The sequence below is a fragment of the Alligator mississippiensis genome, chromosome 2 (assembly GCF_030867095.1).
Source record: "Alligator mississippiensis isolate rAllMis1 chromosome 2, rAllMis1, whole genome shotgun sequence".
In the NCBI taxonomy this organism is placed as follows: Eukaryota; Metazoa; Chordata; order Crocodylia; family Alligatoridae; genus Alligator; species Alligator mississippiensis.
In genome coordinates, this window is record NC_081825.1 from 290373642 (window position 1) to 290393009 (window position 19368).

A 19368-nucleotide genomic window follows, 5' to 3' on the forward strand; every position below is an offset into this window, starting at 1 on the left:
GTATCCATCTCAAATAAATAGATAAGCAGTCCTTGGCTAAAGAAAGCCGGGGCCCTACACGTCTTTCCCATCTGGTCCTTGCACAGCAGCGAGATCAGAGCGGCTATACCTATGACCCTGTAACTTCCCCAACTAAAAGCAAAATGCAAAGCCACTCTCTTTAGCTGTTGCTCCTGTTTGTCCATATGCTAAACCCACATGCCTGAATCACTCCCACGGGCCTGCCTTGAGGGTGTCTATCCAGTAGGGCGCGCTCTGCCTTTATTTTTCAGGATCTCTGTTGGATGGCTCACACTGAAATTTCTACCTTTCAGACAAGGCTGTCACTGAAAGGCTTGTCATAGTGCTACGATGCCAAGGAAGTAGAGAGATCTCCAAGTAAATAACTACAACCATGCACACCAACTTGGTGTTTTCTTGTGGGGCTGTCTGGGGAATACCATCCCATAATGTGAGTTCACTATTTTGATCCATGGGCTGCCGTGCTGCCATTTAATTACACGTTAAACAGCTTTAAATCTTTTTATAGGATTTACTTTTCATAAACTGTAGAAAGTTCTAGCCTAATATGCTTAGGATTCAAATGTATGCAGATAATTGATGCTTCCTGTGGCTTCCAGATGGTCTAAAAGGAAAATTTTATATCCCCCTGATTACTACTGCAAGCAAACAGAGAAAGAGACTTAGGAAGGAAATAAAGCACTTCAACATGATACAAGTGTCTGCCTTCAAGGTGTAGGAATATATTGGGAAATCATATGGCCACTGGATCTAGACAGAGAGGGATGTCCTGGGTCATTTGCTCCATCTTGTCATCAATGTATCAATGCAACTCCATCGTTTTGGTCTACTTCCTTTCACCTGGGCCAGTGTAGTGTGCGACCCAGTCAAAAGTGGCCGGTCACATATGATTTTTTCACAATGAAAGAGAAAAATTGACATCACAATGGTGCTAAATTGCTGCCTGTGATGGGATTTCTACTCCCACTGGTCTCTCCCTGTTACAGGCCACACATCACTTAAACCAGTTGTGGGCTAATGGCCTTGAGTTGTGATCCTGCAGAAAAAGTCTCTCCTTAACTCTGCCTCAAGGAGCTATTGGCAGTGCCTATCACAACACCCACTGGGAGGGCTCCCAGCAAGTGGTCACTTCCTACCCCTTCCCTCAGGACTTCTTTCATTTCCAGACCCAGACCCTAAAACCAAAACAAATCCCTTCTGCAGCTGCTGAATGCTACCTACTCTGAGCTCCTCCAGCCCCAGCCAGCTGCAAGATGAAGACTGCATCTTTTCCCTATGGGAGCCTACTCCAGGCTTAATACTCCAACAGATACTAGTGATACTTCCTAGTTCTTTTGCAACTTCATCCCAGGATCTCCGAGCACTTTGCAGACATTAAGGAAGTCTTCCATTTAAGAGAACAGTGAAAGTAAAATCTCAGCGACAGATCATTTTTTGGACTCAGGCACATCCTTGCAGAATACATTACAGGCCCCTATAAGGTTGTATGATTCCCCCCTATGGTCTAATATATATCTCAAACTATGGGGCAGTTTCCACTGTTGGTTATACCGGTGATAACCCACTGAAGTCGTTGAGAAAGGCAGGCCCATATCCTATGTCACCTCTAAGGCACCATAATCTAAGTCTAAGACTTAAATGTCCAATATCTAAGTCTAAGACTAAACATATCTCACTTCGCTTGGGTCCCTGGAAAAACTTAGTACAAAAGGCAAGTGGATCCTCCCCTTCCTCATTGCTTCCTGTAACATAGTCTTAAGGCTAAGATGGGGCATGTTACAAAAATAAGTATGATAACAGTTTTTCTGGGACTCAGGAAGCATGGAGTAGGACCACCGATTCAGGGGTGAGGGGTGCCTCAGAGCTGAAATAGGATTTGCCTCAAGGACTTAAGGCTAAAGTCTTTTTGGCCCATAGCATTTCTCCTTTCACCAAACCATTCTTTTTTATACAGCTTTATAAATCAGGCCCAGGAGGAGCACTTACATTTGCATTTTTTTCCCTGGAGACAAAAACCAAGGTGGGAGGAATTAGCATCTCTCAGAAGCAGAGGCGCTTTTGCCATGTAATCCACCTGGGTGCCAAGCATCTCCTGATGTCTCAATTAGTTCCATTAATAGGGGTGAATGGAAGTGGTGTTAGAAGGTGAGTCAGGCCACGGAGAAGGATTCCCATCTGTTCCCAGTTGTTATGAAACCAGCCTTTCTGTGTGCATCAGTTAATTTGAGTCTCTCTCTTTTTTCACTAGAGACCTGTCTGAGGTCAGGAGCAAGGCCCCTGCCTTGTAATGTTTAAGCAAGTTCGCTGCTTACTTTTCTAGCTCCCGTGTGACTGAGCAGGAGCCATAGCACAGGACTTCATTAAGATGCTTCTTAATTAAAGAAGCTTGTAGGAGGAGGGTGACTGCTTTGCCAGAGCCTTTGGCCTCAGTCTAGCTCCCAATTTCTATTTGGCCTGTATTGCTGCTTGCCCTCTCTTTTCTCCAACCCTCTCATTTTGTGAGAAAGCAGGAGGCAGGGTCAGTAACTGCCTCTGCTGTTTCGCTGCCTCCTGAGAAAGCTGGGAAGCCCCAGCTCCAGGCTCCGACTGATCCTTTGAAGCACCAGGAGGACGGACAACCTCCACATCCCTCACTCTGTGCCAGAGACAGAGCAAGGAATTGCCCTGGCTGAGTAGTCTGGAGCAAAGCCATCAACCTCAAAGGCACTGCACCGGATCTACACCAACAGGTGCAACTGAGACTGGGATGCAAATGAACTCAAGGGTCGCCCATATTTGTGCAGATTTGCAAACCACAGCCCAGGTGCTGGGCTGGGCCCGCCAGCCCTTCCAGCTCTAATGTCACAAAGGGAGCGAAAAACAGCTGGGTCTGCCCTATTGACCATGTCCCTGAGCATGGGGTACTCCACAATGATCTCGGGTAATCAGCTTCTAGTGCCTTCTGCTGCAGGTCCCCAAATATATCATGTTCAGAGGCAAGGAGGAGCTATGGCTAGAGCATATTGTGGTCTTACACTCCAAGTCTGTGGAGTGGCTTAGCCAGTTCCTCTCACCTCAGAGCTGAAGTTGGACTGTCACAGAGCTGCTAAAGAACGGGCAGCAGGGTCAGAGGGTCTTTGGCATCTCTTTAGTGAGCCCATCCAGCCAAACCCAAAAGAGAGGTGGAAGGCGTGAGAGCCTGCCCACTGCTTATGTGTTGGTCAGGAAGACAGGGAATCTTTGGCCGGTTTAGTGTGTACTAAATTGGCCAGCTTTGTGCAGGGTGATCAAACCATAATGAAACAGCCCCACTACAAGCTTGTTTTCATAAAGGCATGTTAAGGGCCAACTGTCTTCCCAAATATATGCTGATAAGACTCTGATGCCTTGTCACAGAAACTTGGAAGAAAGATGGTGTGAGGTTTGGATGTTAAGCTAGAACTCAACAAGACCCGTGTTCAAGTCTTTCTTCTGTCGCAGACTACTTTTGTGGCACTTATTCGCACTTCATCTCCACTTCCTGTTTATGAAATGGGGATAACAGCTTTTCTTCCCAACCCCTTGTGCTGCTTCACGAAGATAAATACGTTATAGATTGTGGCCTTCATGCACTACAGTAACGGGAGCCACATTGATTCAACAGACAGAGGTTTTGCAGAGAGCCTTTTTCAAATGTTCAAGAGTGAAGAAATGTTCCTGGGAGTAGCCTATGCTCCTGTAAATCTGAAACACAAAATGCCATCAATCCCTGATTCCCTCATTATAAACTATCCCCTCATGAGCGTATTGTGGAGCTCACCAGTAGCCTTTACTGTTGTGCAGTGGTACTCAACCTTTTGGCCAGAAGAGTGGTGTGGGGTCATTCTGTGGGCTGGATCAGGCCCCGCACACCAGCCGTGGTCCCTGCTGCACCCTGGCCCGATGCCTGGATCAGGTCCTGCACTGCCTCTGCTCAGCCCTGTGTGCCCAATCTAGGGTGCAGGACTACGCTATCCTTACTGCAGGGCTTCTCACGGGCCCCGAAGTATGGCAGTAGGAGAGAGGCATTTAATACTGCCATTGCTCCCCCCGTCACCGAATTTGCAGGCCTGTGAGGACTCTGCAAGCCAGATGACATGGCTCCATTGGCTGGATCTGGCCTGTGGGCTGGGACTTGAGCCACCCTGCTATTGTGTATCGTTAAAGATGAGCTGTGCCAACTAATATCTAACCCTACTTTTTGTAAATTTTTCAAAAACCAAAAAACTGAATTTTTTCTGAAGCCTAGACCCCAGCCCAAGAGGTGATTTTAGGCACCATTGGTTCAGCTCCCGTATACAGTCCGATGTGTGTAAGTAGGTGCCAACTGAAATGTGCATACTCGCATAACTCAGTCATTACCGGACCAAGCCTCCACCTTCAATGCCATACTCCTGCTAGCAGTGTACTAAGGACATATATTACTGGATTTCTGGCCTGTTTATTCTTGCTGCCCAAACCTAGCCACATGGAGATGTGCAGGGAGCCTTACCTGTACTTGGCTTATGCTGCTTAAATTATTAGTAAAATTTGAACAAGGGTCTGGCACATTTCGGAAGGCACAAAATCTCAGTGAATTTGACTGGGGACGGAGCAAAGGACTGACTTGGGAAGAATTGCATTTTCTTCTGTTAGCTGGAAGGGATTCTTTCGGTCTCATTACTTGAGAAACTCATGTAATCAAGAGAAGCATCAGCAGTGGCATATGTTTTTTACAAAGCATATGCTAATCAGAATCTTTTAAATCATCAGTATGACTGTTTTAATAAAGAGATAATAAGCTGGCCTCACACTGACTTTCTGACTGTGTGAGGACAGCACGACTTAGAGAAGTCCATGAATTACTAGCCTGGATACTACAGATTGAAACCTGATGATAGTTATTTTTCTCTACTTCTCACTGTAAGAGTTATGGCTGTGGCTGCACCATTTTCACCTAATAACAGTTATTAGATGTTTAGGTTTCCTTAATTAAAGCTGGATCCTGGGGGTTTTATATAGGTTGCATAGCACCAATGTTAATGGGATAACTTATAGAGTAAAATACGACCCAGCATGAGCCTGGCCTTTAAATGATAAGTTACTGGGGTCTAAAGAGCTTCATATTATTTGCCTGTGAAGTGCCTTGGTGTTGTATAAACAATAATAAATATAATTTTTCCTTCTGCTCTTTAATTTTTGCTTTCCTTTCTGACTTGAGTCATGCTTAGGTAAAACAGCCTTTCTTTCTCCCTTTGCTCACTCTCCAAGAGCCAAGCAGACAACATTATGCACCTGATTTAGCTAATTAACTAAAGAGAAACCATGTTGTGCATGTAGTGTTTGCTTCCCACTGGCTTCTGACGTGCTGGGCCCATCAAAAGAGAACAGCAAACATGCGGAAAGCACTGAAAGGAGCCCTTTTGATTGTGTGGACTTTGTAGTAAGTGGCACTTTACATTCAGTAGATCAAGGTCTGGAAATAACACTGGCAGCAATTATGAATGTGCGGGATGTCACCTTGATGCAGGGGTATAGAAGTTACCAGGAGGACAAATTTACATAACTAATCAGTGACAAACAAGACAAAGTGATTGCTATTAGTGAGTTAACTTTTCCTACAGTTACCACCCTGTGGTATCCAAGATACAATATTTTCCCCTTGCTTTAGATATAAGCAGTGCCACTGTTTTTCAGAGGCAATTGTATGGTAACCAAAGAGAGTGCTAACTTTTTTCCTGACAGCATATGTCTTGTTAATGCACTTTGAATCACCGACTGTCAATCCTGGAATCCTTCCCTGGTGAAGAGCAGAGAAAGCAAAGTTGTTGCCTCTGCCAATGTGCGGGCAGATATTAAGCATGAAAACCAGTAGCAAAGACAAAAGTGTGCCGATGACCCTGCAGGCCCTCAAGAGGCACAAGCCAGGCCCCCCCAAGCAAACACCTTTTCATTTGCCTTCAGGTGTTTTGAGCATTTCAGGGTACCATTTTCAAGTTATAAGCCTACTTTTTAAAATAAATGATGCCTGAACTGTTCAGATATATATATTTTTTTAATTCCTGCTCCTGGGGCTCTAGACTCCTGAGACTTGCGCTACATGCATGAGCGAGCTACTGAACCGAGTGAGAACATGAAGACCCTCTGCCCTTAAGGTACAGAGCAGAGGCCAGAAAAGATCAGTGGGTGGAAAACTGGCGCGTCTGAGAGGAATCAAGGATATACGTGATTCCTTGGCTAGACGATGGGGTGCTGAGTACGCGCTGTTTGTTCTCTTTAGCTTACTCCTCCTACTAGGTAGGAATAACTTGTTACTTCAGGTTCACCTTCACTTCCTGTGCTGCTAGCACTCTACTTTGTACTTCTTTGCCTAGTCTGGGCACCTACCCTGAGCAGGATAAAGTCCTATAGCTAACATTTTGCTCTAACAAGGAAGCCTCATTGGGTACTAGAGCCAAATTCTGTGATCTTTTTTGCTTATAACAGGCTTTCCTTCAGAAGCATGTCCCTTACAATTACTGGGAAAGTTACCCTCTTGGACACCAGACGTGTTTGACTCCATGAATAGTTAATAAGCCATTTGGGGGCAAAATGGAGTCCTGATTCAGCAGCAGTCTTCAGCGCAAGGAGCAGGCCAGCCCCTCTGCAGCGAGACGGCTGGAAACACTTGGCTGTGCTGCAAGACCGGAGCAGAACTGAGCTGCGTGATCTAATGAGTCTCTGATCGCTAACACGGGGGCCAGGAAGCTTGCTTACTTCAAACTGCTGTATGTGAGCATGACCCTGAGAAGAAAAGGGAATAGGGAGACTGTTTGCTGCTTGCTTCTGATACAGCCAGGGGCACCAGGCCAGGGGGCCATTCTTTGGAAATGAATAGGATTACATCAGAGACCTGACTTGCATCATCAGTTTTTGGTCCTAACAGGAATGACCCTCAAGGCCCTCAGTGCTGGTTAACTCCAAAGGACAAAGAGCATAATTAGCACAGGCTATACTGAGAAACTACCTACCTACATGAATGAAACCCAGGAATAACAGGAGGGCATGGTGGGAAAGTTTCTATACCTACATTTAACATGGAAAATAAGCAAGGGAGATAGTTGGGCCCTTCCATGACCACTTTTCCCAAGGCTCAGTGACTGAACAGAAAGCCTGCCAGGCTCCAGTAGGCACGGTTCTCCAGGAGGTCCCTGCGCCAGGCTGGTCATTGTTCCACAGCAGAAATACAGAGTCTCTTTTGCAAAAAGTTGTGTTCCCCCACCCTGCACAGACACACAAATACACACCTCTTTTCAGTGTAGAAAATGGCTCGAGTTCTTTTGCTAACATTTTAAAAGAAAACAGAATCACCCCAAGGGTAAAAAGCTTCAGTTTGAAAGGTGACCATCCCAGGAAGCGTGCCAAAAACATAAGCTTCAAGAACACACTTAAATCTATGTCTCTTGCCTGAATTTCAGCTATAAGTGAATAAGCACATACCTGTTTGTGATGTAGTATCTCTCCCAGATGTCCACAAAGGCATGCTCTGTTGGATGCTACCTTAGGATCATCTTTGTCTTGTGTTACATCTATTTCTGCTGTTGGGTCATCTTTCTCAAGCAGGATCTGTATAGCAAAATCCCTGATGTCCACAGAATCTCTAAGACCTGCAGAGGTGAAAAACCACACTCTATGTAGCTGGATGAATTATAGCAGCCTACAACACTAAAAGACATGCCCACCTCTATATTTACTGTAGAGAGGAGAAAAGTATTTAACCAAAATGAATGACTCGAGCTGTGACAGTACATGTTATCTCTGAGTCCTATTATATCCTTTAAAAATAGTCTTTATTATTTCATTCAACCCAGCAAACAAGTTCAACATCTAAAGATACACCCAATCCCCCAAAACTTACACAAAGACAGAGGTTCATCCCCTATCAACAGTGCTACTACAACCCAAATCAGTGTCCACAAAAGTCCCATGCTCCCTACCTCTCCCCCACTCAGTCTGCAACACCAAACACATATCTCCACTGATGTTAAGCGCCCATGTCTCCTCATCTCCACACAATAATTCATCCCCTCCTTTTCCCTACTCTTCTGCACAATTCAGTTCTCATTATGTTCTACTCATCTTTTAACTTTTATTCTAAATTTATTCTTAAGTGTTAGCTCATAGAACTTACACTTCAATATTCAAAAAGGGTTTTCAAATTTGCTGGTTTGGATGAAGGCGAAGATTCTTTTTTTTTAGCAATTTCCAAAAATGTCCATCAGATTTCCAACTAAGCATCATGTTGCCCCCTCCCCTGTAGAACACTGACTTAATAGGACAATGTTTCCATTACAAAAACTTCCCAAACTTTTTGAAACCAGTCAGTGATTGTCGGCGGTATCACTTGTTTTCAGGTTTTTGTAATTGTAATTCTTGCAACCACTAGAAGATGAGTGATTAATTGCCTATGGACGCACCTACATGTCACCCTACGGTGATGTAGCCACGCATTACATCACCATATGGTGCGCTATGGCGACATAGCAATCACACGGGTCTACACGTGATCACCAGCTATGTCGCTGTAATGGTGTGCTCCCCAATTACAGTGCACCGCTACAGCAACATAGCAGAGAAATCTAACGGCTGAGTAACCACCCTATTGCGCTGTGCTTTAGTACTTTCAAAAGGAAGTACTAAAGCAAAGGAAGTGCTAAAGCATGACACTGTAGCAACATCGCCATATGGCGATGTGTAGATGTGCCCTATGACACCTATACATTGCAAAGCTCTCAGGAAGGTTCAACAGGAACATTAAGGGGTTATCTTTTATTTCCCTCACCATGTCTCCAACCTTCTTTCAAAGCTATTTTATTTAATGTGTAAAAATGCTGGATGCTGTATTGACACAAGCAGGGATGTGCCCAAAGATGACTTAATGTGTGGCATGACAGGCAACTGCCCTACCTAGAAAAGGTGTTTTATCACCTGGTGGGCAGACTCCCCAGGCAACCAGGGAGCCAGCAAACAGGGACTGCCAACAGGGGAGTAATTTGCAGGCAGTTGCTGGAGACAAGAGGAGGGAGGAAGAAGGAGGAGAGAAGCCATGCCAGGCACCAGATCCTGCCCAGGAAAGGTAAGTGGTCCAGCTGCCTGTACATTTGGTTTAGCTGACTGTCTGTTTGTTTGGTGGGTGTGTGCTCGGAGAAGCTGGGAGTGAGTCCTGACTGCTGAGTGTTGATTATTGATTGCTGTGGGATTGCTGCCTGGGCCTGAGTCAGCCCAGGCCCAGAAGGGTATACAAGGAGACTTCCCAAGCAACCAGGGAGCCTGTGACCAGGGACTGCTAACAGGGGAGAAGTTCACAGGCTAGTTTGTGGGTAGGAGTACACACCATGTAGGAGTACACGGGAGCGTCTGACAGAGACTTCAGGTAAGTGAATGAGGAGGGGGGCTACTATGAGGGTGGGTCGGCAGTGCCCCTTGGCTGGGTTGGCAGTGCCCTAGCCCCCTGTCTGTGGGGTTGCCTGGTGGGACCCCTGAGGCCTGGGGGTAGTGTGGGGGCCAGGGGTTCCCTTGCCTGTCCCACATGTGCCTGGATTGAGGCCCTGGAGGGGCAGATGAGGGAACTCCAGGCAGAGGTGAGCAGGCTGCGGGGGATCAGGGCTGCAGAGGATGAGACTGATGCATACTTTCATTCTCTGCAGGACCTGACACCTAGCGCAGGACCGTCACCTGCAGAGCTAGAGAGCGTGCGGCTGTGACTACTTCTCCAATGCAACTGGGGAGCAGATACAAAGCCCTGGCTGTACTGGAGGATGATGTAGCAGAGGAAGCCACAGGAGAAGACACATCCGTAACGAACACCAGGGTGGCTGAGCGACAACCGAGCAGCTGGAGGGAGAGATGCTGGGTCATCGTGGTGGGTGACTCCCTCCTGAGAGGCACAGAGGGGCCTACCTAGCATGAGAGGTTTGCTGCCTACCTGGAGCCAGGATCTGGGACATCACTGTGAGGATTCCCGACCTCATCCAGCCCTCTGATTACTATCCCATGGTCCTCGTCCATGTGGGCACGAATGATGCAGCTAGGAGTAATCCAGACCGTGTCTTGAGTGACTACAGGGCTCTGGGGGCCAGGCTTAGGAAGTTGGGGGCACAGGTGGTCTTCTCGTCCATGCTTCCGGTCAGCGGTCGCTGTCAGCATCAGGACGCCTGCATCAGGGAAGTCAACCTGCGGCTCCAGAGTTGGTGCCATAATGTGGGTTTTGGCTTCTACAACCATGATCCGCACTTCCATGAGAGAGGCATCCTGGGATGAGATGCTCTTCTTCTCTCTTCTAAAGGTAAGAGTTGTTCTCTTACAGGTTGGCTGATCTCCAATGAAAGGCTCTAAACTAGGTTCGTTAGGGGATGGGGAAGCAGAGGATATGGCAACCTAGGATCAGTGAGTCATGAGCAATGCACTGGATCAGCCCAGGTAAGCACTAAGGGGCCCGATAGACATCAGGACAGGGGAGTACCAAGGGCACCCGTCAGGGGGCTCAAATGTCTCTGCAGTAATACACTAATGGGGAACAAGCAGGAGGAACTTGCACTCCTGCTTGCAAGCAACAACTTCAACTTGGTTGGACTAAATGAAACCTGGTGGGACCCTACTCACTATTGGGCAGTAGGCATTCAGGGTTACAGGTTGTACAGATGGGATAGGGTGGGGGAAAAAAGGGGGTGGGGGTTGCTCTCTATGTTAAGGAACAATATACATCCTCTATAATCAAGATGGGATCAGAGGAGGGCCAAACTAAGGTACTGTGGGTCAGGATACAAGGGGGTAGAGTCGGGAAAGGGACTTGGTAGTGGGGGTCTGCAATAGTCTGCCACACTAGGAGGATAAGTAGACCAGAAATTCTCCAGACAGCTCTCAAAGGCCATACGGTCGAGAGATATGGTTGTCATGGGTGACCTAAACTACCCAGACATCTGCTGGGAGGAGCAGTCAGCCAAATCTAACCGCTCACGACGTAGGTTCTTAACCTGCAAACAGGACCTCCACCTAACGCAGGAGGTATATGATCTCCCTAGCGGAAATGCCTTGCTGGACTTTATGTTAGCTACATGGGATGACTTAGTGGGGAATCTACAGGTACAAGGTAACCTAAGGGACAGTGACCATCAATTGACTGAATTCACCATCCAGCAAAGGATGGGTAAACTAACCAGCAGGGCTGAAGCGCTAGACTTCAGAAAGGCTAACTTCAGTGTGCTCAGGAGATTAGTTAGTGAGGTGTTAAAGCTCAAGAGCATTGGCGAAATGGGGGTCCAGGAAGGGTGGTCATTCCTCAAGGAAGTGATCCTATGAGCGCAAAAGGAGACAATCCCATTGTGCATAAAAGGGGGCAAATAGGCCAAGAAGCCCCCTTGGCTGAACAGGGAAGTCCAGGAAAACCTAAGGGCAAAGAAAGAGGTATACAGGCTGTGGAAACAGAGAGTAGCTACCAAGGAGGAGTATACCTCCCTGGCTCGCACTTGCAGGGAATCAGTTAGGAAGGCCAAAGCAGGATTAGAATTTAGGCTGGCGGCAAAAATTAAGGACAACAAAAACTCCTTCTTCAGGTATATGGGGAGCAAAGGAAGGCTCAGGGTAGCATAGGACCCCTACAGGACAAACTAGGGCAATTGGTGACAGAGATGGGGGACAAAGCTGAGCTTTTCAGTGAGGTCTTTGCATCTGTATTCCTAGACACAGACCAAGACAAATCTCCCAATTGGATCATAGACAGACACAGGAGGGACACCAGCCCACCATCTGTTAGTGCAGACTTAGTGAAGGGGCACTTGGAGGGGCTGGGTGTGTTCAAATCAGTGGGCCTGGATGAACTTCGTCCAAGGGTGCTGAAAGAAATTGGCCAGTGTCATAGCAAAGCCACTGGCACAGCTGTTTGAGCACTCATGGTGGTCTGGTCGGGTCCCAGAGGACTGGAAAAGGGCCTATATAGTCTCTATTTTCAGGAAGAGGAGAAGGGAGGAACCAGGAAACTATAGCCTCACTTCTATCCTTGGGAAAACTGTGGAAAAAAATCATTAAGGATAACATTTGTGGGAGCCCAGCAGGGGAAATAATACTGAAAGGACATCAGCACAGATTCATTGCAGGTAGATCCTGCCTGACTAACCTTGTTTCTTTTTATGACCACAAAATGCTTTTTTCTTTTAGGTCACAAAATGCTTCGATGCAGGAGTCGATGTAGATGTCATCTACCTTGACTTTGAGAAGGCATTCGATACGGTATCTCATTCTTTTCTCATAAATAAACTGACAGGCTCTGATGTAGATGATTACACAGTCAGGTGGGTGGCAAATTGGCTCAGGGGTCGCACCCAGAGAGCGGTGGTGGACAGGTTGATATCAACCTGGAAAGATGTGGGCAGTGGAGCCCTGCAAGGCTCGGTCCTTGGACTGGTGCTTTTCAATGTCTTCATCAGTGACTTGACCAAAGGCATAGAGGGCACCCTGTCCAAATTCGCAGATGATATGAAATTATGGGGCAAAGTTAATATACCAGAGGGTAGGGAACAGATCCAGGCAGATCTGGACAGGTTGGAAAAGTGGGCAGAACGAAATGGGATGCAGTTCAACAAAAACAAGTGCAAAGTGCTGCATCTGGGCAAAAAGAACACAACACACTTCCAGGCTGGGGGAATGACCTTCTCAGCAGCAGAGCAATGGGATCTTGGAGTCATAGTTAACTCCAAGATGAACACGAGTTGTCCATGTGACTAAGTGATCAACAAGGCTAAATGCACTTTATCATGCATTAGCAGATGCATGACAACAGGTCCAGTGAGGAGATGCTTCCCCTCTATGCGGCACTGGTTAGGCTGCCGTTGGACTACTGGGTCCAGTTTTGAGCGCCGCACTTCAAGAGGGATGTGGAGAATCTTGAGAGGATTCAGAGGGCGGCCACTCGTATGGTCAGAGACCTGCAGGCAAGGCTCTATGAGGAGAGACTGAGGGGCCTAGATCTCTTCAGCCTTCGCAAGAGAAGGCTGAGAGGTGATCTAGTGACTGCCAACAAATTCATCAGGAGAGGGCAGCAGGGAATAGGAGATGCTCTATTTACTAGGGCAGCCCCTGGGGCAACTAGGAACAATGGCCACAAATTGACAGAGAGCAGATTTAGGTTGGACATTAGAAAGAACTTCTTCACAGTAAGGGTTGCCAGAATCTGGAATGGGCTCCCAAGGGAGGTGGTGCTCTCCCCTACCCTGGGCGTCTTCAAGAGGAGACTGGACAAGCACCTAGCTGGGACAGTTTCCTGCCCAGGGCAGGGGTTGGACTCAATGACCTACTGAGGTCCCTTCTGACCCTAAAATCTATGAATCTATAAAATGTGAGTATCCACACATTAAAGCTTGTTAACTCATCCTAAGTGCCCTCTGAGCTTCTTACAGTTATGCCACTTTAGGTGAGGGTTAACTCTTGTGCCATGCTACCTAACTCATGTTAGGGTAACTTCAGTCTGCTCCATGAAGATAAAACAAGTAAACTGCAGCTCTCCTAGCTACCCCCCCCCCTCCCCCCAGCCAGGATAGGGATACACATGCTCCAGGAGGTGGGGGGAAGCACTTTAATTAGAGCGGCTCTCATGAGGTCCCTTCCAGCCCTAATGTCTATGAAATCTATGAAAGTGCTTGCAGTGTCACATGTATCAATGTCCCCGTGCTGAAAAATGGTAGTGGGCGCACTTTAACTAAAGCTTGTCAAACAAGCTTTATTTAAAGTGCCCCTGCCACCATTTTTCAGCATGGGGACCCTGATACATGTGACACTGGAGTCTGCTGGACAGCGGTAATTACTACATTCCAGCAGACTTGATTAATCAAGTCTGCTCCGATGTGCTGTAATTACTGCACGTGTATAGGCACCCCAGGTGTCCTGGCTCCTACCCATGCCCCTGCTCACTATCCCTCCAGTGGCAAATCAGAGCCACTAGAAGTCAAAAAAAGGTATTAAACCATAACGTGTGATTGCTCACAGCTTGTTTTAACTTTAACATATTACTTTACATAACATATTACATAACTTTAACACTTTAGCATTCCACAGATTTGATATGGTCTAAAGTATATTAATCTGAGTGACTGAGAAGGCTCGGGAGATCTGTGGCCCTGGCTTCAAGGTGTGTATGTGGGGGGATGGAGGAGTGGCAGCTCCACATGTCCCATAGGCCTTCATTACTGTAGGCCTATGGGCCTTCATTACCCCATATTCTATGGGGTCTTACAGCTAGAAACAGCATTTTGACTGTACCCAGCATGAGGATTATAACTGGAAGCAAATGAGACCCAGCGGTTGTGTCCATCTGAAACAGACTGGTGACTGCAGAGTGAGGTACTGGGCTAGTTTTTAAGAGAAACACCTTGGCTCAGCAAAAGAGAAGCCCAGCAAGATGAGTTTTATTGGGATTAGACCCCAGAGAATGCGTTTTGCTTAGTGATATCCAGGAAGTAAGGTTCAGGCCCCTACACTGAAGGTAATTATCTAGTAACTGCAGTGTATTTAAAAGTTTTCTGGATGTTGATGATCAGATCTCAACCAGAGGCAAAGGCTGGGAGCAAGAGCTAGCAAAAATCACTTTTGTTATGACCAGGCTTGTTCTCACTGGACCCTGTATACTTGAAGGGCTGAACAGCTCGCTTTTTAGACCTGGAACATCACGAAGGTAGAAACACGCTGTAGTTTAGGAGTGGTTGTCAGCTTCTGGCATGCCTGCTAGACTGAAGCTGTGGGAAGAGGCTGCTGCTATCTACCAAGATGTAGGTTTACTAAGAGATAGATTGGCCTTCTAATAGGTATATAGGAACATTAGACAGGGAGCGGCCTTGAGGGTCCAGTCCCATTCACTCGCTGGCAAGCATTTACCCCAAATCACCACTTGTTTTAACAAGCAACTGTAGGGGAGGTGCTGGCGCCACTCTATGTGGCACCAGTTAGACTTAATCTAGGGTGTTCTGTGTAGCTCTGGGCTCCACATTTAAGAATGATGTGGAGAAGATGGAGACGGTCCAGAGGTGGGAGCAAAAATGATATATATAGAGAGAGAGAATGTGACCACAGTCCATGATTCTTCATAAATTGGGCACATCTATCCTTTCCATTTGGACAATATACTCCAAAAAAACAGTCCTAACATGGCCACCAGTAGTCTGGGCCCTACATACCGAGGAGACTGCTTTATCCCGTATGCTCCATCATAACCCTAATGTCAGCTAAGAGCAAGCTCCTGCACATACCATCAATATACCAAGTTTGCTTTGTAAAAACATGTGGGAGGTTGTTCTCAGCTCTGGATTCCCCCCTCTTGAGACCTGCCAGAGCCAACCCTGGGCATCTTCTGGATATGCTGTAAGACCGTCTTATCTGGGCAGATGTTTAGCATGCAAGGCTAATTGGGGGATTGTTTAGGGAGTTTTGCTATATACATTTTAATATTTTATCTGCTTTTGTAAGTTAGTTTGTCTCTTAATGTTAGCTATTCTGAGCCTTTTTTGGGAAAGCGTGGTATATAAACCTCAGAAGCATATAAATAAATAAAATAGGCTTCACCCAGCTGAGCTATTTCTCATTGCAGGAGAAAGAAACAACAACACTGGTAACATATGAAAGTCAGTGTGACATCCATCTTACCTACACACTTGTGTTCAGCTTCATGATCTTCAATGAGTTTCTCATGCACAAAATGACTAAAATTCAACATGTTAGAATCATGCTTCACTTCATACTTTTTAGCAGGTTGTTTACCCAATACATTATATTCAAACTATTTCAATATTGACAGATTGGCTACAATCCAAATTTGATACACCACTATTAGCACATTTTTGCTGTTTCTGTGCTTACAAAAGAACCAGAATGTTCCCTGGCAGTCAAGTTTAATAAGTATGCAAATCATGATCTGTGCTTATAGTCAAGCTCTTTTTTGTGCATGATTCAGTATGCCAACTTGGCTCTCCGTTCCTGATAGGAGATAAACAGAGCCACAGGAATTAGGATGAGACAGAATTTCTTTTGCAAATGGTTGGGTTTTCAAAACTTATGCAGAATTCAATCTAATCCCCATTACTCTGCACTGTAGATTTGCTAGGGGAAACATTACCCCTTGCACTGCTAATCCACAGGTCAGCATGCCAGAAGATGTGAACCAAACATCTTTCTAATCCTAGGGTCACACTTAACTCTTAAGCTTAAATCCTCAAATAGCTAAGGGGCTGCTTTCTATTGTAATGAAAGAGCTGGAAAATATACCCTGTACTGTATAATGGTTCTGTACTAGCCATGAGCATGTGAAACAACTGCATTTATTTAGTGTGCACAGTTCAAGCAACAATACATCACTGCATATGATACAGTTCTTCACCCTGCTTTTCACTGAGAGGTGTCTAATTTTGTATAGTGGTGAATCCCACTGCACTGGTGACATAAAAGAAAGAATAGGCCCATGAGTAAGGCACATGGAAGATCTAAGTTTGGGGTTTGGCTCTGCCCCAGAAGTACTGTTCAACCGTGGAATAAGACTGCATATCTTCAGGTGCAATTTCAGCTCTCTGTACCTCAGTCTATAAGAAAATCTATAAAAAATGGGGCTAAGACTTCCTTCCCTCACTATCTTGTTGTGAGGATAAATGTTTAGTGCTTGAGAGGCACTCAGATACTACAGTAATGAAGGCCAGAGGAGTACATAAACAGACAAGATTATACTGAATGATAGTAGGAAACATCAAAGAAAAACTAAGACTCTCTTCATATTATAGGCATTTCTTCCCTTCAGTCTGAGCCAGTCCATCACATCTTACTTTCTCTTTGCTACCAGCATCTGACTCCACTCTAGTTACAGGAATAGTCGCTGTTTAAGTCGCATGGCACACATCTTTTATCTCAACTCAGACTCCTCCTTCCTTTGAGTCAGCAAAAAAGAGTTGGTGTCTTTTTTTGTGTGAATGTAAAAGGAGTTTTCTTGTTCTCTCCTGCTTTGAGTATCAGTGCATTTGATCTTGAGGTAGGTTGCAACAGTGGGTGATTTAGGAGACGATTTTTTTTTTTGCTGTGTTACAGATGATTTCTTTCAAATTTTTATTTTTATCTCCCCACTTGGAGAACTTTCATGTGCAATTTGCTCTCCATTGCCTATTTTTGTCTAGGGAAATTAAAATGAATGCACTGTTTCTCGCCCTCCACTGAGCTGACACGCACGTTACTGATATCTTCAGAACTTCTTTAAACTGTCTGGAGAGACCAGAATCCTATAATAGCTTTGGATGAAAAGTCCCATCTCCAAGTGACAATTATTATTATGAAGCTCCAGAAAATGGATTAAAAAGATACTACAGTGCAGACATGCCTGATAACTACTGAACTAGTGGGTACTACAAGTCAGATTGATGAAAAAGACCCTCTTTATACCTGGTTGTTTCTCGCAGGTATCCTGAGCCTTATGCAGAAGTACCTCTCTTTTCCCACCCACCTAGTTATTTTCCCTCTCCAGGGTATAAGCAATAGCTCAAATTAAACAGAAATAGTCACATTAACCCAGGGACATCTGGTTTTTGAATCACAGCCAGCTCCTTGTGAGCACACAGGTGTCTCCCCCAGGCACACTTACTAGGGCTGTGTGAAGCTTCAGGTGCTGATTTGATTTGGAGGAGATTCAGTTTGATTTGATGGCCAAATCTCCAAATCTGAATTGAATCGGGGGACCAATTAAAAGGTCCGAATCGATTTGAAGCTTCCTGAATCGATTTGGAAAAGATTCGGAGAGCTTTGGCAATTTGGGCAGTCCCCGCTGGCTGCAGCAGGGAGCTGGACCCGGACTTTGTGCTGGTAAGTAGGGGGTGGGGGTGAGGGCAGCGGAGGGCTGGAGAAGGGGGGAAGGGACCATGGGGGACCCCTGCCAGACCCCATCCCCCGCCTGCTCCCCCAGCCCCCCCAAGTGCTCCCTGACCCCTGCCCATTCTTCCAGTCTGTCTCAGCTCCTGGTTGTTTAAAAAAAAGCCCCTACTCACTGGGTGCTGCCAGGCAGGAGGGGTGACCTTGGCTGCCCCCCACTGGCCCACGCTGCTCTGCCATGAGTCCCCTAACCCCCACCTGCTCTCCCAACCTCCCCCCATCCCACCATGGCTGCCCTGCCTGCCCCAGCTCCCGGCCCTTTAAAAAAAACAAAAACCCTGAACTCACTGGCTGCTTCAGCAGCCTTGGGGCTTCTGGGGGCCCGTGGGAGAGCACCCCCCCACCCGCAGCACAGAGCAGTGGGGGGCAGTGGAGATCACCTCCCACCAGGCACGAGTTGGTGAGTGGAAGCTTGCTTTTTTCAAAGAGCCAGAAGCTGGGGCTGGGCAGAGCAGCCATTGAGAGCAGGCAGGGGATGTGGCCTGTGTGATTTGGAGATTCGGCTGATTAGGCAGTGGCTGAATCTCTGAATCAGGTTCAGCTGAATCAATTCAGTACAGTGATTCGAATCCCCAAATAGAATCACTGTCCCTCGAATTGGCCGAATCCGAATCCAAAGCGAATACTAGTCGCTTCGCACAGGCCTAACGCTTACTCTACCTATGCAGTTCAGAAGATAGCAGCATTTTTCTACACAAAAGTTTCCAACCATCTTGACCTCACAACTATTTACATTTATTTAAATCATTGCATTTCTACTAAGCAGCCCAGATGGAAAATTGTCCCTCTCTCTCTTAGGTGAAGCAAGGGTCTTTCTGCTAACCACACCAGAAAACGATCCCCATAATACCATCCCTTTCTCAATACAGTCTCAAGTGGTCTAGATCTGAACACCTCTAATTAGGTATTAGGAACCTGCCATTCTTCTAAAGGTTCAGGTTTCTTGAGAAGGCGAACTTTGTCCTGTTGAAACTGCCTCAACAATAGATATTGTGAACATGTGGAATGCAGCTTCCAGTTGTGCTACAGCTTTTTCAGGAGATGGGCAGTGGAATAATTGTCAGAAGGATGATGGAATGGAGGAAAGAAGTATGGGACTACAAGGACATGGTGGTAAGGAGAAGAAGGATGGTCCAAGGTTTAGTCTTCTAGCTTAGGAATCAGGAGATAGGTTCAGCAGTTTGCTTTGCCACAGACTTTCTTTGCAACTTCCAGGAAGTCATTCAATCTCTCTGCACCTTCTTTAAGTGGGCCTAAAAGAACTTTCCTACGTACCTGTTCATACCTTACAGACTAAGAGGTGGCCAGATACTATTGGAGCCATAAAAGTATCTTACATAAAAAAAAAGACGGGAGAGAAGAATTGTTAGAGAAGATAATGAAAGAGAGGGCAAATGCGAGAGAAAAATTATGAACTGCCTCTGTGCAGAGATTCCTATTGTACTTCTG

General features: G+C 46.2%; 1 long non-coding RNA gene across 1 annotated transcript in view; it reads right to left on the reverse strand.

Annotated features, from left to right (window-relative positions):
• Positions 1 to 7481: 7481 nt before the first annotated feature.
• Positions 7482 to 19368, reverse strand: part of LOC132248442 (uncharacterized) — an 83341-nt gene continuing 71454 nt past the window's right edge. Inside the window, exon 3 of the long non-coding RNA XR_009459637.1 lies at positions 7482 to 7643. This is a non-coding gene — a long non-coding RNA (uncharacterized LOC132248442). The remainder of the gene's footprint in view (positions 7644 to 19368) is intronic.